The sequence below is a fragment of the Cervus elaphus genome, chromosome 1 (genome assembly GCF_910594005.1).
Source record: "Cervus elaphus chromosome 1, mCerEla1.1, whole genome shotgun sequence".
NCBI lineage: Eukaryota > Metazoa > Chordata > Mammalia > Artiodactyla > Cervidae > Cervus > Cervus elaphus.
Window position 1 is genome coordinate 69720487 of NC_057815.1, and position 15660 is coordinate 69736146.

The 15660-nt window shown below is 43.8% G+C and overlaps 1 pseudogene; it reads left to right on the top strand.

Moving 5' to 3' along the window:
- The first annotated feature begins 2380 nt into the window (after nt 1–2380).
- Nucleotides 2381–2765, top strand: LOC122702561 (annotated as a pseudogene).
- The last annotated feature ends 12895 nt before the right edge of the window (nt 2766–15660 follow it).

Sequence of the window (15660 nt, forward strand, 5' to 3'; positions counted from 1 at the left end):
TGGAGAAGGAAATGGCAACCCCCTTCAGTATTCTTGGCTGGAGAATTCCATGGACAGAGGAGCCTGGTTCATGGGGTTGCAAAGAGTTGGACATAACTGAGCGACTAAATACAAACATTCATGTAGTTACCACCCGAGTTAAGAAATGGGAACTTGCCAGTCACCCTGCAAGTCTGTGTGATTCTTGTCACATTCCTCTTCTCAGGACAAAACCACTCTCCTGATTTTTTTTTAAATTTTATTTATTTGTTTAGCTGTGTTGGGTCTTTGTTGCTGTGTGTAGGCTTTCTCTTGTTGCAGCGAATGGAGGCTACTCTCTAGTTGAGGTGCACGGGCCTCTCATTGCAGTGACTTCTCTTGTTGCAGAGCACAGGCTTTAGGTATGTAGGCTTCAGTAGCTGTAGCATGCAGCCTTTTTAGTAGTTATGATGCAGGGGCTTAGTTGCCTTGTGGTATGTGGGATCCTCCTAGACCAGGGATCAAACCCATGTCCCCTGCATTGGCAGGTGGATTCTTAACCACTGGACCACCAGGGAAGTTCCACTTTCCTGATTTTTGTTATAGTTATGTGCTTGCTTTTTTCTTTTTTTTTAATATTTTGACATCTACTTGTGTGTGATTAAATAATGTATTTTTCAGTTTTTGAACTTTATATAAATGAAGTTATACTGACTTTATCTTCTATGATTTGCTTCTTTTACTCAACACTATGTTTCTAAGCTATTTCTATGATGACAGATTTGGCTGTTCATTATTACTGTTGTATAGGACTCCATTGACTGAACATACCACAATTTATTTTCCAGTCTACCGAAGCGGGGTGGCTTCTAGTTTTTTGCTATGCTAGAAATATTTTTGTATATGTTCACGTTTTCCCAAGCCCAGTATGTGTATACTGTTTTCTCTGGAGAACCCTGATGTTATACTCAGTTTATTTATTCATCTATTGAAGGACATCTTGGTTGTTTCCTATTGGAGCATTTATGAATAAAGCTACCATAAATAAACATTCATGTAAAGGATTTTGTATTTACTTAAATTTTCAATTCACTTAAGTCAGTACCCAGGAGTGTGATTGCTGGGTTGTATGGTAAGTCTATATTTAGCTTAAAAGAAACTGCCAAAGTAGCTGTGCCATTTTGCATTCCCACCAGCCATGAAAGAGAGCTCTTATTACTTCACATACTCATCAGCGTTTGGTCTTGTCAGGTTCTTGGACTTTAGCCATCCTGTTAAGTGTGTAATAGAATGTCACTATTGCTTTCATTTGTATTTCTTTAATGACAAATTATTTTGAGTGTAATCATATTTTTAACTTTCACTTTTCTGATTATTATTAAGGTTGAGTTTATTTTCATATGTTTATTGGCCATTTGACTTTTCTCTTAATGAAGTATTTGTTCATGATTTTTGGTCATATTTTTCAATTTGACTTTTATCTTTTTCTCATTATTTCCTAGAACTTCTTTATAAATTCTGGGTGTAATTTCTTTTCTGGTGTAAGGCATTGCACATGTTTTTACTTACTTTATGGCTTGCTTTTCACTCTGTGATGCCTTTTGATGAACAGAAAACCTCTGTATTTGAACTAGAGCACAGGCTTTTGAGCTCTTCGTGTTGCATTGTGCGGGCTCTAGAGTGCACAAGTTCATTAACTGTGTTATACTGGTTTCTCTAGTTTTGCACATGGGTTTAGATGCCCCTCGATACTTTGAATCTTAGTTCCCCAACCAGGGATTACCAAGGAAGTCCCCAAAAATAAATAGGGTTAACTTCTTTTGCCTAAGTCCCGCTCCCTTCCCTGCTGGCCTCTGATCTGGTTCCTCTGTGCTTACCCTCCAACCCTATTCTCCATTCCCAAAGGAAAAGGTCCTACTTGGCATCACAAGACCACTCCTTATAGGGTAAGGACGGGCAGAACTGAAAGGGAAAACGTAGAGTCTTGTTAGTGGGTAGGAGTTGTTAGGACAAGCTCTTGAATGCTCATATGTTAATCTTTTTTGTCCTGTCACAGCTTTAAATCATAGTAGTAATCTGCATGGAACAGGGATCACTACACAGAATCTACCGTGCCCAAGGGAATCATATGAGGGACCCTGCCGTTTTCCCCTTTATTTTCTCTGTTGCTGGGCAAGAGGCCAAGTTGATCCACATAGTAAAGTCCTGGGGTTGAGCGGAGGGAAAATGAGAAAGAACTGAATAGCATGGGGTTGGAGAAATTTTTCAGGGCATTTGAGGTGAGAGGAGCCAAACTAATAAGAGGATAGATGTGACAGGAGGAGAAAGTGGATTCTCAGAGCATCACATGGAGTGTATTTAGATTCATTTTTCTTTTCAACAGAATCAAGCAAAGAATGAATTGTTCAAAGACGCCACTAAGATGGCAGCCGCTATGAGGAAGGTGGCTGTAGAATATGTCAGTGTTACTTTTGAAGGTAAACAAAAGACACATTTGCACAGAATACAATTGGAATCCCAGAACTGAAGGAAGAATTAGAAGTAAAGAAGGAAGCAACTCTGAAATTTAGAAGATGCTTGTCAGGGCATCATGCTTGCAGATAATACCAAGATGATTCAAAGTTGGTGATGTTTTCATTAACCATTCTCAGTAATGAGCACAAGAAGTGTCAGAAGCAGCAAAGAAAACTTTCCTAGAAGAAACTGATGCCTTAGAATCCAAACTGGAATCAACTCAGTGGGTGTTAGACTCGAAAGTTGAGTTTTAGTCAAGATTTGACAGCAACATAAGCCTTGAAATGAAATGAAGTTGCTCAGTCGTGTCCAACTCTTTGCGACCCCATGGACTGCAGACTGCAAGGCTCCTCTGTCCATGGAATTTTCCAGGCAAGAGTACTGGAGTGGGTTGCCATTTCCTTCTCCAGGGGATCTTCCTGACCCAGGGATCGAACCCAGGTCTCCCACATTGCAGGCAGATGCTTTACTGTCTGAGCCACCGGGGAAGCCCACTCTTTGCGACACTATGGACTGTAACCCACCAGGCTTCTCCGCCCCTGGGGATTCTCCAGGCAAGTATACTGGAGTGGGTTGCCATGCCCTCCTCCAGGGGATCTTCCTGACCCAGGGATTGAACTTGGGTCTCCTGTGTCTCCTGCATTGCAGGCGGATTCTTTACCACCGAGACACCAGGGAAGCCCAGTTTATTTGCTTATTTTATACATAATAGTTGTACCTCTTAATCCTACACCCTCTGCTTCCCTCTCCCCACTGGTAAACACTAGTTTGCTCTCTATATTAAACTTCAATAATGTCTAAATTGAAATGACTTCTTTAAAAAGAGAAGGATGAATTATTCTGCTGGCTTTAAATGCAATGCTAGTCTGACACTGAACCCTGAGTGTCTTTGGCTTCAGAAGGACTCCACAGCCTGCTTGCTATGGATGTACAAGGCTGTGTTAAGGCTTTAAGGATGAAGAAACTGAGGGTCCGAGGTGGTGGGTGCCTTGCCCCTAGTCACAGAACTAAGAGATGTCAGAGCATGGACACAAATCCAGCTAGGTCCGACTTTCTAGACTGAGATCTTTGTCTTGCTGCTCAGATGGGTCTCCTTTGATCGGCCGCTGACCCCAGCTCATTCCTGCCCCCTCACACTTCCTGTTCCCCCCTCCCCCTTCCCCCTCGTCAGCAGGGCCAGGCCTTGCCTCAGGGCCCAGCTGAACCTGTACCCGCTCCAGCTCCTGTCATATCAGCCTCTAGAGACATCTCCCCCTGCCTCCTCAGTGAGGAGAGAAAGCGCTTTGCATCCTGACACTCTCCAGACAGCCAGGCCCCAGAGCTTGCAGCCAAGTGGAGCCCCTCCGGGTGCCCCCAGCCCGGGCTCCGGGTGCGCTCCCCGTCACAGCCCAGGAATGTGGGCATCCGAGTATCAGCAGCAGACACGCTGGCTGTCAGCCGAGCCGGGGCCCCTGATAACTGACAGGAGCTGAAAGAACCATTAGAGAGGAAGGCTGGGCCCAAGGGGCACCTTTCAGGGTCCCTGGGCTGGGCAGAACAGCATAAAGCAGCCAGGGCTGGCAGCTTTGGAGAAGCCATTGCTTAACTGGCCTCAGTTTCTCCATCTGTAGAATAGGGATGATATTTCCTTTTTTTTTTTTTTTTTAATCATTTTATTTATTTATTTGGTTTTGGCCATGCTGGGTCTTCATGGCTGCTGAGGCTTTTCTCTAGTTGCGGCGAGCAGGGACTACTCTCTAGTTGTGGTGTGCAGGCTTCTCATTGCTGTGGCTTCTCTTTTTGCTGAGCACAAGATCTAGGGCACATGGGCTTCAATAGTTGTGCTGGGAGGGCTTCAGAGCACAGGCTCAGTAGTTGTGGCGCATAGGCTGTTGCTCCGCAGCCTGTGTGGTTCTCCCAGACCAGGGATCAATCCCCTATCTCCTGAACTAGCAGGCGGATTCGTTATCACTGAGCCACCAGGGAAGCCCCAGAATATGCCTTGACCTGCCTGCCTCACCAGGCAGCTATAAGTAAATGAATGTGATTGATTATACCACCCGATTTTATTACCTACTCCAGCCCATCTCAGAGAACCACAGGGGAAACTGAGGCCCGAAGAGCGCACGTTACACCTGGAGCTGTTAACAGAGCCAGGCTCAGTCTCCAGGCCCCTGTTTCCCCAACCAAAGCTCTTCTCCCTATTCTTGCACTCGGGTAGAAGGGATAACTTCCTGCATGGGGGACCTGGATGAAGCAGAGCTAGTCCAAGACGAGGCCGGGAGAGCTGGGCTCCAGGCTTAGGCTGTCGCTGACTTAATGTGAGAAACCGGGACGGGATTTCTCCTCTCAAGGCCATTCTTTATTATAACGTGGGGGCATCACCATCAAGAGCGCTTCTTAGACTTTTCGTGTGCTGGTGAATCGCTGTCATCTTGTTAATAGGCAGATTCTGATTCAGCAGGTCTGGGGCCGGGCCTCAGAGATGGCATTTCTAACAAACTTCCAGAGTCTGCTGATGCTGCTGGCCCTTGGACCACTTTTCTTTTTCTTCAGCTAAGACAGCAGGAGAAACGATTTACTGTACACGTTACATTCAGCCACAGCTGACAAGAGAACTAGTCCATAATATCACAAGTCCAGGGCAAAGGACCAAAAGGGACTGCTTTAATACGAGCATGGTGGGTCTCTCAAAGGTGGTTGAGGCAATCAGAATGGCCACAGATGTTCCAGATAGATGTTCCATTGAGACAAGTTCTAGATGGTAGGCATGCAGTCGAACAATTTGTACCAGGGTCCCTGGCCTCTGGCTTTCCTTGTTTCTGCTTCTGTGGCTTCCATGATGTACAAGTTTACTTGGACCTCTGCCTCATCTTTCTTCTTTTGCACTTCAGCCTGCTCATTCACTTCTTCCTCCAGTTCACTCTCAAGGTACGGAGGTTTCTCCAAAAAACGCCCTCGGACCACTTTTTAAGAACAAGCCAGTTTTTAAGAATAAGCCCTAATGGCTTCCGATCTGGCCTTTGTTAAGTATCTGGGGCTCTGAGATGTCTCCATCCCTTCACCCCAGCAAACCTCCACCCCGGGGCTGTCCAGAGGTTCCTGACACTCCGCCCAGGGACCACTTCCTCTCTTCTCTGAGGCTCTCCCTTCCATCCACTCCTGCTTCACCTTCAGAAGCAAGAAGTCTCAAGTTGTTCCTTCCTCCAGCCGGGACTTGCCTCAAGAAGACCCTCCTCCAGCCTTTCATAGGAGCCAGAGCCCCATCTCTGTTGAGGATGTGAGGAGCTTGTTACACAGCTTCCCAGCTCCACTGTGAAGGCTGGGAACCCTTAGAGGGACTCCCAGGAGGCCCTCGTCCCGAGGCCTGGTTCTTGTCTCTGGCGTGGGGCCACCTGGGCTTTCCTGCCCTCAACACCCGCCCAACAGCAGCAACTTCTGCAGTAAGATTTATGTGATGCCATTGGAGTTTTTTTAAAAAAAGAAGAAAAAACAGGGTGTGTGTTAAGAAGGAAGGAAGAAACGCAACATTTATTAAGGTCCTATTGTGTGGCAGGCATATTCACAAACATCTCTTCCTCCCAACCCTTGGCCCTGGAAGGCACTTGCCTGAAGGTCATGGTGAGGATGGAAAAGAAATGAAGCCTGTGAAACTCCTGACTGACTTGTCAGCAGTTTGAGGAGTGGATAGAGGCCAGCCTGGGTTCAGAGCACAAAGAAAGAGGAGGCTGGGGCAGGCAGAGGAGGGGCATCCAGAGCTGGTGGGGCCTGTTGATCACAGATGGAGTGGAACTTCTTTCTATGAGCAGTGGGAGCTGGTAAGGATTAGGCAGATTTGGGGCCAGATCAGACTGGGTCTCCAGAAGGCCACTGCGGCCACTGAGTGGAGATGTGTGGAGGGGGCACTGCTACACGTGGAGCCTCCGAGGAGGTCCTTTCCCGCCTGGGATCTTGAACTGCACAGGCTGTGTAGCCGTCCTGTTCGTCTACATCCTAAGTATCTCTATGGCACGTTCATGTCCATAGCCCGAGTTCCCTGTCAAAATCCCCAGGAGGGGGCAGCACAGACCTCAGTCTCCCCTTTGGGAGACAAGGTCCAAGGACCGCCAAAGGCTTCCCCGAGACCCCCCTGGGATGAGTCACTGGGCAGGAGTTGGAACCCAGGCTCCCACAGGCTATGTTGCTGCCAGGACTCCGGGGCCTGGGAGGGAGAGAGACCGGAAGGCTGGGGCCCAGTCCGGGTCAGCCAGCGTCCATCACCAGGAGCATCACCAGGCTGGCCCGGCTCAAAATAGCTCTCCAGACGCAAGGAAATATTTTATCCTACTCTGTTTTCCCACCAAAGAAAATAAACATTCCCAAATCTCAATGGGGCCAGACTCCAAAGAGGGGGAAAGGGAACGAGAACAGGCCTGGCCGCCCACTGAGAAGACGGGTTTCTGTCCTCTTGGCTCCTTTCTTCAGGGTCAAGACTTTGCTTTGTGACATGAGTGTGGCGACTCCCACGACTTTCCCAGTGGTGACTGGCTTTCTCTTGGTGTCAGACTGCCCTTTCCCAGGGGTCGCTCATCTCAGACATGATGATACTGCTGGACGCCTGCAGAGACCATGCTTGAGGGGTATAAGTATGAATTATTTAGGACACGACTCTGCCCTTGAGGGGCTTACAAGTGACTGGGTGGCAGGGCGGGGCTTCCTCTCTCCTTGAGGAGCTCTTGGAACCTGGGGGAGACAGCACTAACATTTACTGAGCATCAACCAAGTGTCTGGTACATGCCAGAAACACCCACAGACAGACTCATCCCAGTTGACCCTCACAGGCCTTCAAGGTGTATGTTATCACTTCCCATTTTCCAGATGAAGAAACTGAGGCTAAGTATGGGCATGAAATCTCAAGGTTTCATGACCCGCGAATGATAGATCTAGGATGTTACTCAGCTCTAAGACTGTCCTTTGCATTCTGCTGGCTCTTGTGGGGCCCACATGGAGGCTGGCCTGTGGATTGAATGGGCCCTGGATGCACTCATGTACAGAGCTCTCCCCTTCTCCCTCTGTCTGTGGGAGCCCTAGGTCCTGGGACACAAAGACCTGATCAGGAAGACAGAAATGAGGCTGGTGTTATGTTATGGATTGAATTGTGTTCCCCCAAAAGATCTGTTGAAGATATAACCCTCATACCTGCCAATGTAACCTTATTTGGAAATCAGGTCTTGGCAGATGTAGTCAAGTTAAGAAAAGGTTGTAGGGTGGGCCCTAGTCCACTATAGCTAGTGTCCTTATAAGAAGAGGAAAGATTGTCATGTGAAGACAAAGGCAGAGATTGGAGTTATGCTGCCCTAAACCAAGGAATGCCGGAGACTACCGGAAACTATAAGAGGCAAGGAAGAATCGTCCTCTGGAGGACTTTGGAGGGAGCATGACTGCCAGCACCTAGATTTTATAGTTCTATCCTCCAGAACTGTGAGATAATACCTTTCTGTTGTTTTAAGTCATCTAGTTTGTGGTCCTTTGTTATGGCCGCCTTGACAGACTCCTATAGCTGAGGTCTGCCTGGTGTCCCCCTTGGCTTCCTTAGGAAGCAGGCAGACTAGAACTTGTGGGAGAGAAGAGCTCAAGTCTCAGCTCCATGAGGGAAAAACTTCTCCCAGTCAGAATGAGTCTTCAGCGGGGGCTTCAACGGAGTGAGGGTCACATCATAAGGTGTACATGTGAAGGAGTAGATGGACCTTCTATTGGAATATTTGGTTGTCTCTTCTTACTGCTGTTTTGGGAAGTCATGAACATATATATAGATATAAAAATAGAAAGGATTGGCCTACCGATAAATTTGCTATGTATTTTGCAAACATGTTTTCTAGTTAAAGGCTTATCTTTTCATGTTCTCTGTGGTATCTTTTAAAGAATAGAAGGTCTTAGTTTTAACGTTGTCAAATTTATCCATCTTTTCCTTTATGCTCTGTGCTTTTGTTGTCTACTTCTAAAAATCCTTGTTTCATCCCAAGGTCATGAGAAAGTCTCCTATGTGTTTCCAAAATTTTTAAATGCTACTTTTCACATGCATCTTTAATTCATCTGGAACTGACTTTTGTGGAGGGTGTGAGGTAGGGCACTAGTTTTAAAAATATAGATAAGCAACCACTCAGCATTCTTTTTCACTCTGCAGCACTGTCTCTGTCTCATATTTAACTCTGAAACAATATCTTACAGTGTTAATTACTGTTGTTTTAGGGTAAGTCTTAATATCTGGTAGGGATTCCCAGGTGGCTCCCTGGTAAAGAATCCACCTGCCAGAGCAGGAGATGCAAGAGATGAGAGTTCAATCCCTGGAAGATCCCTTGGAATAGGAAATGGCAACCCATTCCAGTAATCTTGCCTGGGAAATTCCATGAACAGAAAAGCCTAGCAGCTACAGTCCATGGGGTTGCAAAGAGTCAGGCACAACTGAGCAACTGAACATGCCCTTGTTTAATATCTGGTAGAGCAAAACTTCCCCATCTGCACTTTCTTCTTCTGGAATGTCTTCACTATAGCTTTTGGTATTTATTAAAGGTCATTTAAAAAGTCCTTATACCTGCCCATTTATATTAAAGTTCTCTTAAAATAATAGTATCACTATTAATCTGAATCTGAACAATTTACTTTAAAATTTGTATAAATATTTGCATTGTAAAAGTTTGAAAGTTTGGGATATAGTCATAAAAATTTTTAAGTGTAGATAGCAATATACATACAGTGTATTTATGTCTACATTATGATGAAATCCCTGGAGAAGGGAAAGGCTACCCACTCCAGTATTCTGGCCTGGAGAATTCTGTGGACTGTGTAGTGCATGGGGTCGCAAAGAGTCGGACATGACTGAGCTATTTGCACTTCACTTCACTACGATGAAATCATTCTTCATACACTATTCAGCCATTTGACTTTTTCACTTAGGTATATGTTCAATATATTTTCAAGTCATAAAAATCAAACTGACAACCCACTGACTCTGGAAGAGGAAGACCCCATGGCTGGGGCTATTGCAATCATGATTGCCCAGTCAGTGACCTGAATCAAATAGTCATCAGAATGCTGGGCAAAGAAAAAAAAATAGAACTGCTTCATTGAAAAAATGTTCACAGTGTATCTGATTTTAGAGAAGTACTCTAATCTAGTCAATCAATTTCTTGAGGTCCAATGATACTTTCAACAGATCATTTAAAAAAAAAATTCTAGGGACTTCCCTGGTGGTCCAGTGGGTAAGAATCTGCCTTCCAGTGAAGGGGATGCAGGTTCGATCCCTGGTTGAGAAACTAGGATCCCACATGCCTTGTGGGCAAATAAGCCTGTGCACCGCAACTAAGACCCAAGGCAGTCAAAAATATATAAATAAATAATTTTTAAAAATTATACATCTCTAAACAAACTACCTTCAAAGAATTGTAGCCATTATTTACACTCCCACTAACCGTGGATCACAGCGCCTGTGGGATTACAGTCACCAACACAGGGTGTTTTCAAGAAGGGGATTAGACAAATACTGTAAAAATAGAGCAAAGATTTACATGTGTTCCCCTCCCCCCAACTAATAAAAATAAATGGGGAAAAAATATATATATAAATAAATAAACAAATAGATAAAAAATAAATTTCCCACCAAAAAAAAAAAATAGAGCAAAGAACATAATAGACATTATGAGCACATCACCCAGCTTTGCCTCATATTTACTGCATGAGCTTTTTATTACATTTTCTTTGGAAATTAAAAAGAAAGTAAGGACATTTCACACATCAGTAAAAGTGGAGTGAATGAACCCTGACCACCTTCAACAGTTATCGATTCGTGGCTAACTGTGCTCCATCTAGACTCCCAACCACAAGTTAATGAAACAGACACCAAACTCCATATAATTTCACCTATAAATACTTCAGCAAGTCTTTGCAAAAGATAAACAGTTTCACACCTTAAAAGTGAATGATTTTCTAATATAATCAAATACCAATGTAACAAATTTTACTGGTTGTCTTTTTACATATATTATACATATATACAAAATATAATATATAATATGTATATTCATTTATATATTTTTTTATCTTTATGTATATATATTTGCTTGAATAAGGATCCAAAGTAAGGTCCAGACATTGCGTTTGATTGTGTCTCTTAAGTTTTTCTTTTTAATTTGAAACAAGCACAAACACAGAGAAGTGGCAAGTACATTACAAAGAACTTCCCTTCCCTTGAACCTTTTGAACGTGAGTTGTGGACCTGGTTTCCCATCACCCCCTGAGTCTGTACGATTTCCTACGAAGACTGTCTCCTCTGTAATACAACCAGCAACACCAGGAGGCTAACAGGGAGTCATCGCTATCATTTACTCCTCAGACCTCCTTCAAGTGGCTAATTGCCCCAGTAGTGTCTTGTATAGTTGGAGGACCCAGTTCAGACACACTTGCTGTACTTAGATGTCACGTCTCTTTAGCCTCCTTCAGTCTGGAAAAGTTCCTCAACTTTTGACTTTTAAGACTTTGACATTTGGGGAGTGATTTTCTAGACCAGTAGGAATTCGTCTGACATTTCCTCATGATTATGCATCATTAGCAGGAATAGCCCAGAAGTGACCCTGCGGTTTTCTCATTGCGTCTTCAGATGGTGTGTGATTTTTGACCGGTCCCTTTACTGATGAAGGTAGAGGTGATATCTGCTAGTCTTCTCCACGGTGAAGTTACTCCTTCCTCTTTTGTGATATCATAGAGAAATACTGTAAAACTGTGAAAATGTCTCATTTCTCATCAAGCTTTCAATTTATTCATTTGTTTATATCAGTGTGTACTTATGATTTTCTGTTTTATTTGCTGGGCTGTATTTAGTTTTGTGATCAAATTGTTCCTAGCTTGACCAGTCCCTTCAAGCTGGGTCATGTATCCTTTTGAAAAGTCCCTGTCATTCTTGGATGCTTCCGTAATTTCTGGCACAACAAGATCTTCCAGGCATATCTTGTACTCTTCCTGCCCCTATCCTGTGATTATCCTGTGATTATCCTGTGCCCCCTAACAGAAGGCGATTTTGCCATGAGAACTCAAGATTTACTCTAACTACTTTCATATATAACATACAGTGGTGTTAATTTCATTTATTGCATTGTATATTTCATCCCAAGTACTTACGTATTCCAGGCACATCTTGTACTGTTCCTGCCCCTATCCTGTGATCAGGCATTCTCTAAGGAAATGCAAAATGGTGACATTCTAATTTTATTATTCTTTCTTTGCTTATTAGCAAGGATTCCTTCATTAAAAACAAAATTAAAAAACTTTCTTTTCATCAAATACACGAGTTCATTTCTTTGAGGTAGTTTCAATAGCAAGTCAGGATAAATGTCTTTCCCTTTACTTGTTAGCTTTCATAATAATGGGCTTATTTTCTAGCACCCTCCAAAGCTGATTAATAAGACTTTTTGCTTCCAGTTTTATTGATATATAGCTGTTCTAAAGTTTAAGGTGTACAGTGTAATGTTTTGATTTACATATAGCATAAAGTGATATCATAATAAGTTTAGTGAGTGCCCATCATGTCGTATAGACATGTAATTAAAGAAACAGAAGGCAATTTTGCCATGAGAACTCAAGGTTTACTCTAACGACTTTCATATATAACATACAGTTGTGTTAATTTCATTTATTGCATTGTGCATTTCATCCCTAGTACTTATGTATCCTAGAAGTGGAAGTGTGCACCTTTTGACTACCTTCATCCAATTCCTTCTCCCCCAGTTTCCCACTTCCGGTTACCACAAATCTGATCTCTTTTTCTAAGAGTTTGTTTAGTTTTGAAATATAATTGACCTACAACACTACATTAGGTCCTGTTACACAACATAGTGATCCAACATTTCTATACATTTCAAACTGATCACCATGATAGGTCTATTATGATATGAACAAGTATTGTTATGAACTTGCTGACTTTTAAGTATTTCAATATATTTGTCATTATTGTTATGAAGTTCAGATGGTCCCATATTTGGTCAGTGGGAGCCTGTCTTAGTTTGTTTTTCCATATGAATTAATCATGAGGAAACAGGAGAAATCACAAGGAAACTGAATTCTTTCCCAACGAAAAAAGTCACTGGGAATTTTGTTTGGGATTGCACTGAATCTACAGATCAGTTTGGAGAACAATGACATCTTCAAGATAGCAAGTCTTTCCATTTATTAATGTGATATACATCTCTGTTTATTTGGTAAAGAACCTGTCTGCCAGAGCAGGAGACTTAAGAGACTCGGGTTTGATCCCTGGGTTGGGAAGATCCCCTGAAGAAGGATATGGCAACCCACTCCAGTATTGTTGCCTGGAGGATTCCATGGGCAGAGGAGCCTGATGGGCTACAGTACATGGGGTCACAAAAGGACATGACTTAGCGACTAAACAGCAACAGCAACATCTTTCAATGAAGTTTTATTAATAGTCCTGTACATCTTTTGTTAGATTTATTCCAAGATATTGCACATTTTTATTAGTACAAATCATATTCTTTTTAAACTGTATTTTCTAACAAAAAATGGAAAAGATGGTAGTATATAAAAGTGCAATTGACTTTTGTGTGTTGACTTTAATCAGACAAATTGCTAAACTCTCTGAAGTCTAATAATTTGACTCTAGTCTACTTTGCTTTTCTAGGTGGAAAGTCATATTAAATCATAACAGTTTTGTTTCTTCCTTTTCGATCCTTAATTCTATTTCTCTTTTGTCTTATTGTGTTTTCTGGAACTCCTCGTGCAATGTTTAATAGAAATGGCAATAAGTACTCTTCTTTATCTTATTCCTATTTTTAAAAGAAGCACTTTTATTGTTTCAAAATTTAGTAAAATGCTTCCCATAGATTTTTTTGGTAGATATCAGGTTTAGAAAATTCGCTTATATTACTAATTGTGAAGAGTTTTATTTAACTGCAAATGGATGTTAAAAATAATTCTAATTTTTCCCTTTAATCTGTTGTTAAAAGCAGTTCATTTATAGATTTTTCTAATGTTGAACACTATAGTCAGAGAACATGGTTTATATGATTCTTTGTAGTTTGTTGGTACTTGTTTTATAGCCTAGTGCATTATCAGTAGGCAAAGGTGGTCTATGTTCTTTAAAACTGGGTTTATTGTCCAGTTATTGGATATAGGATTCTAATTAGATCATTCAAGTCTTACTGATGATTTTTTTTATGTGATCTAACAAGTTCTGATAGATCTCCCCCTGTATATGTCTTTTTTAAAGCTGTGTTTTCATGTGTGTATGAATTAAACAGTTTTATATCTTCCTGGTTAATTGAAATATTAATTATTTCCTGATGGCCCACTTGATCTCTCATCGTGTTTCTGTCTTCAAATCTGTTTAGTCTGATATTCATTTGGCTACACCAGATTTTTTTTCTTTTTGGTTAATATTTGTCTGTTTCATCCTTTGAATTTTCTGTTTTCTTACAGCTATTTTTTTTTTACTTTCTTTAACCATCTTCATTTCGCTATTGTGATTCAAGTTATTTCTACTCTATAGCACATAGTAGGTATTCAGGAAACCCGCCATTGTCACCCTCAGGTATCTTCGAGGCCTTCTAGGGGTAGGGGACTGGGAAGGGAAGTGAGGTCTCGTCTCACTATTACCCCTCAGTCTGGGGGGCCTACAGGACATGGTTTTTCCTGAGAAAAGCATGGCGTTTCCAGAAAGACCTGGCTGAGAAAACCCCACTAGTCTGAGGCCACATAACTGTTTCCTAGAAACTAGATGTGAGTGAAACTCTGCTGGTGCCCGAGTCACAGCATACGTTTCCTGTTTTTCATCCACGAGCTAATAAAGTTATTTCCTTCACATGCTGCACTGCTGAGCAGGAAGGCCCCGCTGCCTCAAGGCTGGAGACCGGCCCTTATCCACCTCGCTCCAGGCGAGGGAGGAAGTGGCCTGGGCTCTCCTGGGGGAGGGGCTTCCTCCCGGGCAGGACTGCTGTCAACTCTCCTCCCCACACACTCGACCCCTCAGCTGCAAGGGGGCATCAGAGCCAGCTCTACCCTGACAGTCCCCAAGGCTCTGTCCCAGGGCCTGGAGCCCTCCGTGGGTCTCCTGACCATCTATCTGGTTCTCTTGGAAGACCCCTCGATGTGTGAGCAGCACCTCAAATTTCGTGTGTCCCACACAGATCTCTTGCCTCACGCATGTCCTTCCTCACAGTCCCCATCTCTGTGGTTCTCTCGCCATCCACCGGTTGCTTAATCCAAATGAAGGGCATCACTGGACCCCCTGCCCAATCCGTGTAGCCTGTTAGCCAGATGACTTGATCTGGGCTCCCTGGCCCCAGCCTAGACTCCATGCCCAGCAGTGTGGAGAGGACTTTTGGGGGGTCCCAAGGGCAGGGATGGATTGGTGTCATCTCTTTGCCCTAGCACAGTGTGGCGTTAGGTAGACTACTCTGGAAACTGTGTTGAACGGTGGAGTGAATGATTGAGTGAATGAATGGGCAGGGCCCTCTGGAGTCTTCTTCAGGATAACAGCCTGCCAGGCCACCTCTTCTAACCATCCTCCCTAGTTGTGGTTTCACCATTGCCCCCCGCTCCTTCCTCCAAACCCTGTCCCACTTCTCTCCCACATGAGGAACCTGGCTGCAGACATTACTCTGGTCGCTCCTCTGGGGCAGGGCTCTGGGGGTGGTGTGCTTTTGCACAGTGTCGGCTCTAGGTGCCAAGAATACTGCACTGAGTCCTTTGTTTCTGATTCACTCAGACATTTCTGGAGCCCAGAGTGTGTGCCATCCACTTGGGATATGACATCACACAGATGAAAAATTCCTTCACCTGAGCCTCACTGGCCAGAGCGGGGGGTTGAGGACCAATAGCACCCAGCCACCAGTACGTCCAGGTGAGCTGGGGCATCCAAAGGTGGGCTTGGTGGGTACAGCCAAACAGTAACAGGGCAGGAAGGCTGTGGGGAGCTTGTGCAGGTAAAAACCTGGACAGCAGGCAAAGCTGCCGGGCTGAGCCCAGCTCCCAGGATATAATGTCACAGAAGGATGGAGGGTGATTGCCCAGGGGGGCTGGGATCCACCGCTGGCCCCAAACAGACAGTCAGTGAGAAGGTCATGATTTAGGAGTCAGGCAGCCCCGACACACTGAGGAAGCCGCTCTCCGAGCCCCCATTTCCTTTTCTGTAGCGTAGATGTGAACAACCCTTGTTTCACTAGACGA